General features: G+C 37.0%; 1 protein-coding gene across 1 annotated transcript in view; it reads left to right on the top strand.

Annotated features, from left to right (window-relative positions):
• Window positions 1-243: 243 nt before the first annotated feature.
• Window positions 244-14139, top strand: part of SLC6A15 (solute carrier family 6 member 15) — a 52590-nt gene continuing 38694 nt past the window's right edge. The window contains exon 1 of the mRNA XM_008004158.3: window positions 244-520. The gene's annotated coding sequence lies outside the window, so the exon portion shown is untranslated. The remainder of the gene's footprint in view (window positions 521-14139) is intronic.

Raw genomic sequence — 14139 nt, 5'->3', positions numbered from 1 at the left:
ACAGCCCTGGGCTCTGGGAAGACGCCGCTGGGCAGCCGCAGTGGCCGTTGCATCAGTGGGTTTTGGGGCGGGGAGGTGCGGAGCTCAGCCGGCTCTCCTGGCTATCCCCCGCGCCCCGCCGCCGCCCACAGCTTACCCTTCTCCTCTGCAGCCTGTAGGCGCCCGCAACACGGGCGGGCCGGGCACGTGGGCGCCTCCGTCACACCCTCACACATACACACACACGCGCGCGCGCACACACACATACGCATGCACACGCGCACCCGCACCCGCGCGCCTGTATCCCGTGCTGTTTCCCTGGCAGACACACAGGCGCTCACGAGTCTCTCCTTGCCAGCCTGCAGGGCAGCAACCCCCAAAACCCAGCTCCTGGTCCCATCCTAGACAAGAAGCTGCTTCTCTGAAAACAGCCCCTCTTCGGCCTCCGTCACAGCCACCTGGACCCTACCCTTCCGCGACTGCTGCTGCTCCTGCCGGGACGTGGAAGCAGCAAAAGGCGCTTGGTCAAGACACACTGACGGTAATGGCAAGCGCCTACGCTAAGGGCACAACTGGGGATGAGGTGGGGCTCGCCATTAGCCACCCAGGAGCCTGGGCACCAGCACAGGGAGCGAATTGGCAGACGGATGCCGGGAGGGACTCGCTGCGTCCTGGGGTGGGAGGAGGGAGGGCAGCTCAAAAGCCCTGGGAGGGAGAAGCTGGGCTGGGCGGGCAACCTTCTAACTCTGCACCTCTGCACAATCAGGGTGGGGGGCGACAGGCTGCACATGTAAGGGGAAGCACATGGGTTGAAACGTGCCGCCATCCTTCCTTCCCGTCGTGGAAATTACCCACAGCATCCCCAGAGACCTACTCGTTACCAAGTCAAGTTGGGGTTGGTTGAAGGGTGGGGTCCAACACGGGGAAGTCCAAGACGAAAGTTGGGAGGGTCGGGGCAGAGAGAGGCGCGAGGTGAATTGGAAGCTAAACCTCGTGCAGGTGGGCGATGGGGCGGGGAGAGCAGAGAGCTTTATTCCTCATTCGCTTCCGTTCGCTTTTGCAAAGGCTGAAGGCGACTATCGAGGACAGAGTGTTTTCACGTGACCACAGTTCCCTTTTGCTTGAGGTATCCTGTGATAAATGGCCCGAAAGGGGGCCTTTCGCCGTGCGAAAGGCACGTGGCTGCTGGAGAAATCACGGCTCCTGTGTTTCTGCGCACCTGGAATTTGAGAGTGTGGCGGTGAGGGTGGTGCTGCTGGGATTGTAAGAAGATGGGAATCAGTTAGAAACCCAGATCGTTTCTACCTTTCTTTCACTAGGCTGTTCTGTGTGTGACTGGGAAGAAGACGGTATTGAGTACAGGGAAAATCTTGCACTCTAACGTAGCGCACCAGCGTGATACATAAGAATGAATCAAGACGCCCGAGGCGTTCGGGGGCAGGCATGACCCACCCAGTGGCACAGGCTGCGGGAGCGGGAATTATTTTCCCTGAGCTGAGAAGCAGCATTTGATATGCATTTGAGGAAAGCAAAGCCCCGAGGCTCGCGCTCTCCAGCGTCCCGCTTTCCCTTTCCATCCTCCCGCTTTCCCTTTCCATCCTCCTCCCTAGCTGGGAAAGGCTGGAGTAAGACGGGGCGGGGTCCGGACTCCGGCGCAGTGACGTAAGCAGTGTTTGGGTGCTTATGCAAATGAGTCTGCGACCGTTTCTTCTGGTCTTGCCATTTTCCCCTCCAGATCTTAAAGGTAGACCCAGTCTTAGTCTGCACCATCCTTGCAGTTCACTACTTAAGACGTATGGGAAACATGAAGGATTTGCTTTATATGCTGCCTTTGGTCTCCTCATAGCCCATCCTGTAAAAGCTATTTTCTACCTGTCAATGCCTGATTGCTTTTCCGCACCACCAGGAACAAAGTGTTTGCTTTGAGGAATTATTCTCTGCAGACACAACCCTCATCAAGCCCCTCACCTACTCAGTCTCATTTCTGCAAGAACAGTGCTGAAATACAGACCTACTTATGTCTTAGGCACCTAGTACTGGGCTTGACTTGTATGTTCTTAATAAATGCTTAATGATGGACTAAATTTTTTTTGAACAGTGTCAGGTTTTGAAGGGAAGGCGAGGGTTAAAGAAAGACACACACACACACACACACACACAGAAAGAAGGCGGCTCAACAGCAAATTCAGGCTTTCTGTCCAGCATAAAACCTACAGAAGTGGGGGACCCGACTAATGCCAGAGCCCGCTGCCACTTACAGGCTGGGTCAATTTAAAGGTATGGGCAGAAGGGGTCTGAGCAGTATGGCTTGCTGCCCGGCGGGATATTAATAAGATGCTTCTATAAAGAGGCGGTTCTGGCCCTTGTTCCGGCGGAATGTCGTTCTGGTGTTCAGGGTGTTCCTTGGACCTTTGTCCAATAAGATATGATAGGGATGTCTCTTTAGTTGGGCCTTTGTCCCCCTTGTGGACAGTTGGTTAGACGGGATGTTTCTCACAGCTCGAACCCCTGTGAAATGTTTCGCTTTGACCAAGGTCTGCAAAACAGCAGGGAGCTTACAACATGGTGCAGTTTGGACTAATAAACAGTATGTATTTTTTTCTTTCATATTAAATTCAAGATATTCGACCATCAAAATCTGGTGATTTTATTTTTGTGGATTGTTGCCTTTTCATGGAATCATCAATGATCCATGTGTATTTGTTGGAGTAAAACATATCCCAACAAATTTAAAACAGAATTTATTAACCATTTTTCTCCAAATAAAGCTTTCTCAGTCGTTTTTTTTTTTTTTTTAAGGATGACAGGAATTAATAGGATTTTTAAAGAAAGATAATACTTTACTATTGATAAGCTTTTCTTTTTTCTGATTGCACATTATATACTTGATTGAAAAATTATTTTATAATTCTAATATAGTTAACTCAAGATATAATATTTTAATGGAATAAATAAAAGCATTTTTATATGTTTCTAGGAGATAAGTACTCTATCACTCAATAAATATGAAATAATACAGAATCTTAAAACTGGATAACAGTTATGAGAGATGCCAATAATCAGACGAGATGCCTTCCTTAAAACCTACTGAAACATTTAAAATAAGTCAGACTAGTTACTAAAATCTAAAGTCCATATTCATAGTTATTACTTTACCCAGTGATCATAGTTGAATTGTAAATATGCTTCTCCTATCATAAAATAAAATGTGTATGTGATAGGTAAGATATTTGCATCATTTTTAACTCTGGATTATATCATCTAGGCAATTCAATCATTGACTTAGAATGGCAGACCCAAAAGAGACCTTGGTGGCTATCAAAAGCTCCTAAAAACTTTTCTTTCATTTCTCAATGGACCTCTCACCTTGTGGAAGAGTATGTGTTAATTCTTTATTACTACATACATATGCATGATAGGATATATTAGTATATCCTATGCAGCTCTGCAGAGTAGATTTTGAAATGGTTTCTCAGCAGATAGTATTAATAAAAATCCACAGGCATAGTTGGATGCATGAACAACATTCAAGGTTACACAGCAGGAATCATTAGATTTATTTCCCCCTTATAACACTACTCTTCTGGCAGCCTTTACTAAATAATTTTTGATATATTTATCTGCTTAAGTATTAACTTTGACCAGTAATTATTATCTCTTTTTCTGTGGACAACAAGCCCTAAAAATAAACTGGGATATAGGGCAATTTTAAATGCATAGTATCACTTGACACAGGGCAGAGCTGTAAGTTGTGTTCAGCCTTGAAGGTCACTTTATTTCCTTGTGATTAATGTGCTAAGGTATCTTTTCACATAAGATTAATTGATTTTTATTTTTAAATATTCAATGCATACTTTGGGAACTTTTTCACCTATCAGATTGGCAAAGATCAAAGAGATTATTTGTTATACAGAAGAGGGCAGAAGAAAGAGGGTACTCTCATGCATTGCTGGTGATAGTGCAAATGGACACAATTTTTATAAAGGGCTATTTGGTAATATTTATCAAAACTATAAGAGCATCATACCTTTTGATCAAGCTATTCCAGTTCTAGAAGTTTATTCTACAGATATGGAGATGCAAGATATACAAAGTAATTTGTTGGAACATTGTAGTAGCAAATTCTCAGCGGTGATCTAAATATATGGTATACCTATACCAAGCAATATCATACAGAAGTTTTTCTAAATGAAGCTATTACATTGAGATCAAAAGTTTCAAAGAATTTATTTGAGTGAAAAACTAAGAGGTAGAATTATGCACATCGTAATTGTTGTGTAAAAAGAAGCAGATTGGGGGCTGGTGGGGAGATAACACATATTAGCTTGAATATATAGAGAGTGTTTAAGTGTGTATACACACACATATATATGTATGCTAGTATATACAGAAAATATTTATTGAAGATTTTGATTACTTATTGGGAGGTACAGATGGTACAGTATATTCTAGGGAGAAAGGGTAGGATGATATATATATTTCTTTACTCTGTGCCCTTTAATACCATATTATAGTATTCTGTATTCAAAATATAAATACATAAAATATTTTAAAGTGAAGACAGAGGCAAATGAACACCTTTGGTAGAGTTTTATTCATTCATCAAATGTCATGAATTAGTAAGGTACAAAAGTCAATAAGTATTTTGACTACTCCCTGATTTTTGTTGTTGTTTCTGAATTTACAAGAAAGTTTCCTCTTTCCAGAGTTTTAGTAATAAAATTATATTGCAGAAGCATATTTAGTACTTGATTCAATAAAGTTAGCCTTTTATACCAGCAAAAAAAAAAGGCATAATTTTAGGGTATTTAAAAAAAGTCTTAATTTTGAGATGGGAGTTGAGTCCCATGTAGTTGGTAAGAAATAACACAGAGTTCTTGTAAGCTCTTGACAATATAACATTGTGTCATAACATTTACACAATATATATAACATTTTGCAAATGTAACATTTTGTAATAACTATATGAAAACTTCCTAATCAGAATATTGACATTGATACAGTCAAGTTACAAAAGAGTTCCATCACATAAGGATTCCCTGTGTTGGCCTTTTATAACCACAACCACTTCACTCCAGTTCCCAGGCTCTCCTTAACTCCTGGCAACCTCTAATCCATTTTCTCTGCATCCTTGCCAGAATTTGGTTGTCACTGTATTTTGGCCATTCTGATAGGTATATAGCAACATCTTATTGTATTTTAAATTTGCATTTACCTAATGGCTAATAATATCGAGCCTCATTTCATGTGCTTATTTGTCATTCATGTATTATATTCAATGAAATGTCTGTACCTATTTTCTTATTTTATTTATAATGGTGGGTTATTGTTTTTTTTTTCCTCCCGAGTCTGGCTCTGTCGCCCAGGCAGGAGTGCAGTGGCCAGATCTCGGCTCACTGCAAGCTCTGCCTCCCGGGTTCATGCTATGCTCCTGCCTCAGCCTCTCAAGTAGCTGGGACTACAGGCGCCCCCCACCACGCCCAGCTAATTTTTGTATTTTTAGTAGAGACGGGAATTCACCGTGTTACCCAGGATGGTCTCGATCTCCTGACCTCGTAATCCGCCCGCCTCAGTCTCCCAAAGTGCTGGGATTACAGGTGTGAGCGACCGCGGCTGGCAACAGTTGAGTTTTTTCTTTTTTTTCCCCCCGAGACCAATCTCGCTCTTGTGCCCCAGGCTGGAGTGCAATGACACGATCTCGGCTCACTGCGACCACCGCCTCACTAGTTCAAGAGATTTCCCTGCCTCTGCCTCCCTAGTAGCTGGGATTACCGGCGACTGCCACCACGTCCGGCTAATTTTTGTGTTTTTCCTAGAGACGGGGTTTCACCATGTTGGCCAGGCTGGTCTCGAACTACTGACCTCAGGTGATCCGCTCGCCTCGGCCTCCCAAAGTGCTGGGATTACAGGCGTGAGCCATGGCGCCCGGTAACGGTCGGGTTTTAAGAGTTCTTTATATATCCTAAACACTAGTCCTTTGTGACCTTCAAATATATTCTTCCATTTTTAAGCTTTTTTTTTTTTTTTTTTCCATCCTCTTAATAGGTTCTTTCACAGAGCAAAAGTTTCAAATTTCGAGGCCCAGTTTATCAGTTTTTGTGTTGCTGAATCCTGCTTTTGTCATGTCTGAGGGTTCTTTGGTTAGCCCTAGATCTCAAAGATTTAATCTGATGATTTGTTTCTTAAAGTTTTATATTTTCCACCTAAGTTTGTGATTCATTTTGAATTAATTTTTGTATAAGGTGTGAGGTTTAGGTTCAGGATTATACTTTTGCCTAGGGTTGTCCAATTATTTCCAGAACGATTCCTGGAAAGAGCTATTTTTTTCTCCATTGAAATTGCTTTGGGACCTTTATCAAAAATTAATTGGGCATATTGTGTGCACTTCTTTCTGGGTAGCCTCTTCTGTTACATTCATTTTTGGCTATCCTTTCACCAACCTCACATAGACTTCATTACTGTAACTACATAATAAGTCACGAAATTGGAAAGAATCATTCCTCCAACTTCATTCTTCTGTTTAAAATTGTTGTAGCTCCTCTAATTTTTTGCCTGTTCATATAAATTTTGAAATAATCTTCTTTGTAGAAAAATGTCACTGATATTTTGATAGGAATTCTTTTAACCATATATCAATTTAGGGAAATCTGACATCTTTCCTATGTTGAGTTTTCTAACCCATGAACATGGCATGTCTTCCCATACATTTAGATCTTCTTTCATTTACTTTATCAGCACTTTGTAGTTTTCAGCAAAAAATGTACCATCCAGGTTTTGTTACATTTTTGTGTAATTATGTCGGTTTAATGATTATAAATGCTATTGCATTTTAAATTTGTGTCCACTTGTTTATTGCTAACATATGGAACTATAAATGATTTGTGTATGTTTACCTTGTATTCTGTGATTTTTTTGTACTATTATTCTAGAAGATATTTTTGTAGATTCATTAGAATTTATAATATAGACAATCAGAATGTCTGCAAAAAAATTGAATAGTGTATTATTAACATTCATATAACATCCTTGAAATGACCAAAAAATAAACATGGAGAACAGATTAGAGGTTGCCAGGAGTTAAGGAGAGCCTGGGGACTGGAGCAAAGTGGTTGTAGTTATAAAAGGCCAACACAGGGAATCCTTATGTGATGGCTGAACTTGGCTGTTCTTCCTGATTTATGTGACTTATACATAAATTTGTAACTTGACTCTTCTCCTTTCTTGATTTATGTGACTTATACAGTTAGCTTTCTGTATCCTTAGGTTCTGCATCCACAGATTCAACCAATGCAGATGTGAATCTAATACTTGTGGGATGCAGGACACACAGATGAATGTGGGACTTGAACATCTGAGGATTTTGGTATTTGTGGGAGGTCCTTGAACAATGCCCCTTGGACGCTAAGGGGTGACTGTATTTCCTTCTCCTTACCTTATGCCACTGCTTAGAACTTCCAATACTATGTTCAATAAGAGTGTGAGAGTAGACGTTTTTGTCTTGTTTCTTATCCTGAAGGAAAAGCATTTAGTTTTTCACTGGTAAGTATAATGTCAACTAAAATTTTTGTAGATGCTGTTGATCAAGTTGAGAAAGTTTCCTTCTATTCCTAATTTTTGACCATAAATGGATATTGAATTTTGTCTTTTCTGGATCAATATAGTCACGTGATTTTTCCTTTAGGCTGTTATTATTGTATATTACATATTGATTTTTGAATATTGAACCAACCTTGAATACTTAGAATAAACCCTACTTGGTTATGGAATATAATTTTTTTATTCATCGCTGAATTCTGTTTTCTAACACTGTGTAAAGGAATTTTGTGTCTATATTCATTAGGAATATTGATCCGTAGTTTTTTATTTTTTACTATGATCTTTGCCTGGTTTTGGTATCTGAGTAATACTGCTTTCATAAAATGAAATTCGAATTATTCTATCGTCTTCTATTGTCTAAAGAGATTGTGTAGAATCGATGTTAATTCTTCTTTAAATGTTTTGTAGAATTTTCCAGTGAGATTTCTTTTGTGACAGTTTTCAAATTATGCATTCAACTTCTTTATTAGTTATATAGCTAGTAAATGATCTATTTCTTATTGGCTAAGTTATGGTAGTTTGTGTTTTTTAAGGAACTGATTGGTTACACCTAAGTTACTAAATGTATGTGTGTAGAGTTTATGTTAGTATTCTCTCATGGTCATTTTGATGTCTGCAGATTTTGCGGTGATAATTCCTGTTTCACTTATGATTTCCAAGATGCCTTAAGCATGAAATTGACTATATGCATCTTTACATATGATTCACTGAATGTGGCTTGGAAAGTTAATACCTATTTTGTGGTTAAAATAAAATCACTGTGTGTATTTAAACACCTAAACCACATATCCTCTACATAGATCTAGCCACATTGTGAAGATTATTGGACAGTATTTTAAATTTCAGTAAAGTTTGTTTAATTTTAGTTAAATCCAATACATAATTAATCTTATCCATAGACAAATGTTTCAGGTATCTATTGCTACACAACAAACCATTCTACAACATAGTGTCTTAAAATAATGACTTTTTAAAATCATTCTTCTGTGAGGTGGTTGGGCTCTTTTGGATGGTTCATCTGTTCTGATTGGTGTTACCTGGCAGTTCAGCTAGGGTTGGAATATCAATACCTTTTTTCCTATGTCTGGAGCTTCACCTCAGATGATGGTTGCTTGAGACTATTTCTCGCTCTCGCTCTCTCTCTCTCTCTCTCTCTCTCTCTCTCTCTCCCCCCCCCTCTTTCCATGTGGGGTTTTAGCAGGAGAAGTAGACTGTTTTATATGGTGCCTAGCTTCCAAAAGAGGGAAAGCAGAAACTGCTGAGCTTCTATAGCCTTGGAACTTGCATAGTTTCACTGCTGCTGCCTTCTGGTCAAAGCAAGCTCAAAGTTAACCCAGATTTAAAAGAAGGGAAAACAGCCTACTATAGCAAATAACTATGAAAGATCCAATAACATTTTATAAGGATTTATGAACAAATAAAACATATTCAGTGCCTTTAAATTATTATTTTTAGAAAACATAGTATACATTAGTTTAAATATGCCTCCTAAAGATTGGTCTAGTTCCTACTCCCTGACATCTGTAAATGTTACCTAATTTGGAAGAAAAGTCTTTGCAGATAAAGTATTTGAGATGAAGATATGATTTCAGAAGATCCAGATGGGTCCTACATGCCATGACAAGCATCTTTATAAAAAAGATGGAGAAGGATATTAGACTGAAGTAGAAAGAAGTAGGCAATCTGACCACAGAAACAGAGAATGGATTAATGAGGCCACAAACTGAGGAATGCCAGCAGCCACCAGAAGCTGGAGAAGGCAAGGTTCACACTCTCCCCTAGAGCCTCCCGAGAAAATACCGACCTGGTAACGCCTTGATTTTGGTTGACTGAAACTTATTTTGGATTCTTTGGTCTCTAGAAGTATGAAAGAATACATTTCTGTTGTTTGAGACATTAAATTTGAGGTAATTTTTTAAAGCAATCTTCAGGAAATGAATATAATGCCTAAGTCTGAGGTGTTCTTAATATTTTAATAAAACTTTGTTTTAAAAACTTTTTCTCTACTTCAGAAATCTTTAAAAGAATTTTGAAAGATTGTCTGTCTTTGGTTCACAGAAGTCAACAAAAATAAACTCCAATTTATGGAAATTGATTTATGATTATAATTAATTTTGAAATAATTACAATTTCACGGAAGGGTGCACATGGAGGTCTGTGCACGATTTACTTGACTTCCCCACCACTTTAACATCTTATATAAGACACAGTACTATATCAAAACCAGCATATTGATGTGGCATAATCCACAATATGTCTATGTTTATAGCTCTATGAAATTTTATAAAATGTGTACCTTCTTGTATCCCTTACCACAATGAAAATAGTAACCTGCTGCTCTTTTATAAGCACACCCACTTACCCTCTCTGTCCCTAACTCTTCAAACCATGGATACCCTCTCTGTCCCTAACTCTTCAAACCATGGATATGTTGTTCATTTCTATAATTATGTTATTTCACAAATGTTATATAAAAATTGTTATATATGTATTTCTTTGAAATTGGCATTTTTATATTGTTTCCGCTGAGTATCATTTCCTTTAAGTACATGCAAGTTGTTGCATGTATCAGTAGTTTTTTTTAATGCTGAGTAGTGGTTCATGGTGTGAATGTAGCACAATTTAACCATTCACCCATTAAAATGCATACTGGATAGTTTCCAGTTTTTGACTATTATGAGTAAAGCTGCTATGGACATTAGTATACAAGTTTTGTAAGTCTTTTTTTATTTTTCTGCGATATATCCCTGAAATATAGTTGCTGGTTACTATGAGAAGTCTTCGTTAGTGTTAAAAGTAATCAAGCTTTTTTTCACAGTGACTGTACTATTTCACATTTCCACCAGCAACATGTGATTGATTTAGTTTCTACATGTCCTCACCAATATTTGGTGTTATTACTTTAAAAAACAAAGTTTAGCCATTCTGGCAAGTGTGTTATTTATAGTCCACCTTTTGGGGAAAAAAGTATATATTTAATGAAGGATAAATTGTGACTTGGTATTGTTATTTGTAAAAAAAAATTTTTCCTTTCCTTTTGATTGGTTCTGTAATTTTTTATTTTATAGCTCTATGCAAAAATTTTATGTAAAGGGGATATAATTTGCAAAAAAATCATATTTTTCATCAAGATTATTATTTCAGTATTTCAGCAAATCTCTTGATGAAAGTTTTTTCTCTGTAATTATACCATAACTATAAACTAATCAGCATATGGTGACAAATTTTCTTGAGCATTACAATATGGTCCAAATTTTGATTTTATTTGGATGGTCTTTATTTTTGTCCTATATTAGAAAATAGAAAAATGAATTGCATTTGAATCTGTAAATAAGTAATTCCATATTCAGATTAGTTCATATTTAAATAAAACTTTTTTTTCAGTGAAATTTTGAGTTGTCAAAGTCAGTGAGATAATTTACTGGTGTTCTAGTGCTTTATTATAGAATATTAAGCTTGTGACAAATGCCAAAAATTAGCCAGTGCAGACATCTGTTCGAGTCATCCATCATTTATGTCAGATGCAGATACCTACCTGCTACTTCAAGTGTTTGCATATAATTAAAATGTAATATAATTTCAAAAGAGATTGTAACAATGGCTTGAGGGGTACAAAGTTTTGAAAAATGGAACAAGAATGGCAGAAAGTATTGAGTTAATTTTGTAGTGAACATATTATATAGCAAGACTGGTCAAGATAAAAACAAAGAAAAAGACCTATTACCAATATCAGTAATAAAAATGAGATATGATGACAAATTCTATATATGTTTTAAAAACTGTAGAATATTATAGAACACTTTATGGCAATGAATTTGGCACCTTACGTAAAATGGACAAATCCCTCAAAAAGATGGCTTACCAAAAGTAAAACAAGAAAAGGAAAATCTTAGTAGCTGTATATCAATGAAATAAATTGAATTTTTAATTTAAAACATTTTCAGAAAGAAAACCCCAAACCTAGATGGTTTGGGTTATTGGTGAGTGCTGGCAAACTTTTAAAGAAGACATAAAACTAGTTCTACACACATACTCTAAGAAAATAAAAGAGAAATAATTTTAAAGCTTTCTAAGATACCACCAAAACCAGAGAAACAAAATAAATTTTTATATATATATATATATATATATATATATATATATATATATATGTATATACCCACTTTCCCATGAATGCAGTTGAAAGAAAATCTATAACAAAATATAGCAGATTTATTTTAGTGATGTATTAAAAAGTAATTCATCATGACCAAGTGAGGTTTGTTTCATAAATGAAAGATTGTTTTAAGATACAAAAGCAACGAATATGGGATACTACATATCAATAGATGTAGAACTCATATGGTTATCTTAATTAAGGCAAAAATAATTTGTCAAAATTTACCACAATAATTCAAAATAACTACCACACTGAACTAGGAATATAAAGTAACGTATCTAAACTAATAAAGGGATCGATCTATGAAAAAATTGCCCAACTAACGTTGTACATAGGGGAACATTGACTACTTTTCAAGTAACACTGAGACATAAATGAAGATGTTTGCCTTTAGCCTATCTAGTCAATATTTTGGTGGATGTCTTAACCAGTAAAATAAGTCAAAAGAAAGATATAAAAGTAAACAATTATACAAATGAAAATTAAATTATCATTATTAACTGATGACATGATTATATAAGTGGAGGTCCTCCGGAATCTTAGAAAGATACAAAACTTGATTTAGCATCTTTGTGGGCAGAAGCCTATATTAAAAATCAGTTATATTCCACATACTAGCAAAATATAATTGAAACCTGTAACTAAGAAAAGAATTTACAGTCATACCCCAAACACACATTAATCAGAGATAAATTTAACAAAAGTTGTGTAAGACCAATACAATGAAATCTCTGAAGCACTGTTGAGATAAATTAAAGGCATGAAATAAATAAAAAGATACAACAAGTTTATAGACTGGAAAACTCAATTGGTTAGATGTCAGTGTTCCTCAAATAGTCAATAAAATCAACGTAATTCAATTTTAAATCCTAGTAGGCTGTTTTTTTTTTGTGTGTGTGTGGTGGAAATTGTCAAGCTGATTTCAAAATATATGTGGAAATCAAAGAACCTAGAATAGGTGAAACAATCTTGAGAAAGAACACAAAAAGCAAAATGGTTGGGGTTAAGAACCACTGAGATAGAAATTTATTATCATGGTTATAAAAATTTTGGATCTAGTTTTAAGTGCTTCAAAATGGATTTATTTTGAAAAATATATGAAGATAACTAAAGCAATACAAAAAATGAGAGCTTGAGAAAGACGTAAATGCAAGTTCAGAGTTAAATAATATGAAGTTCCCAACATATTTGTGTATTTATGTTCATATACAGAGATAGATGAATGGAAATATAGCAGTAGTTTTTGATTCATAATTGGTGTGCCATTTGGGATTTTTTGCAATCTGTAGAAACTTATGCTGGATAAGAGGCAAAAGAAAAGTAATATTGGCAGCCACAGGAGCTCAAAGAAACAATGGGGTGCTTGGCAATGAAATGGAAAAGGACAAGAATGAAAATAGTTCTGAAAACCAGGAACCAAAGTCCATGACTACGGCAGTATTTACAGCCTGGGCATAATGCCTTTGATGGAATTGGATGACAAGCCTACTTTTTTAGTCTCTTTGTGCCTCTCCTCAAGACTAAAACTCAAGGGAGGTGGAAACTAAGCAGATGCTGAATTTTTTTCAAAGATGGTGGCAGTATTTTTTTTTCCTCTCTACGCATGCCCTTTGCCGTAGGGTTTTGTTGCCCCTTCCATCAAAAAGTAAGGTTTATCTCTACTCTTGAATCAGCGTGGACTTAGGTTTGAGACTTTCTTTGGCCAATGAGGCATTAGCAAATGTGAACTAGAGAGAGGCTCCAGTAGCACTTGTGCACTGGACTCATCTTTTTTTTTTTTTTTTTTTCTTTGGCTACGGTATCTGAGCTACAGTATGAACAAGTTGCAGCTAGTATTTTGGAGAGATTACTTATAAGCAAACCAAAGTGCTCCATCTGATAGCTTGCCTTTTGCTAGAATGTCAGTTAGACCATATTAGACCACCTCCTTATAACTGACAGATCACTGCAGTGCAGGACCAAATTCAAGAACAACTGATCATGTAAACCTGGTTCACACTGCTAATCCAGAGAATCATGAGCGAATTAAACTGTTTTTCAAAGCCACTAAATAGAGAGGATATTTGATGTGCAGCAATGGATATCTGAAACAAACAAACAACAAAAAATTTGTGTTAAGGAGAAAATTAAAACATGTAGCATTGGCTCTGGACTTAACATTGTCCTTAATATTACAGAAGCATATACAACAAATCAGTTATAGTCTTGACTATAGTCAACAAATCACTATAGTCTGTAGTGTTGTGATAATCATAGTAATAAAAGAGAGAATATATTGAGTCCTCTCAGTGTGCTAACATTGACTTTATGCACTTTTTTAGTAGATAAGTATATTATTGTTCTTATTTTATAAATGAAGAAACTGAAGCACAGTTTAGTAACTTGGTCAGGGTCATAAAACCATA

The sequence above is a fragment of the Chlorocebus sabaeus genome, chromosome 11, assembly GCF_047675955.1.
Source record: "Chlorocebus sabaeus isolate Y175 chromosome 11, mChlSab1.0.hap1, whole genome shotgun sequence".
NCBI classification, from domain to species: domain Eukaryota; kingdom Metazoa; phylum Chordata; class Mammalia; order Primates; family Cercopithecidae; genus Chlorocebus; species Chlorocebus sabaeus.
Note: the sequence above shows the minus strand (reverse complement) of the source record. Positions and strands in the feature narration are given on the sequence as shown.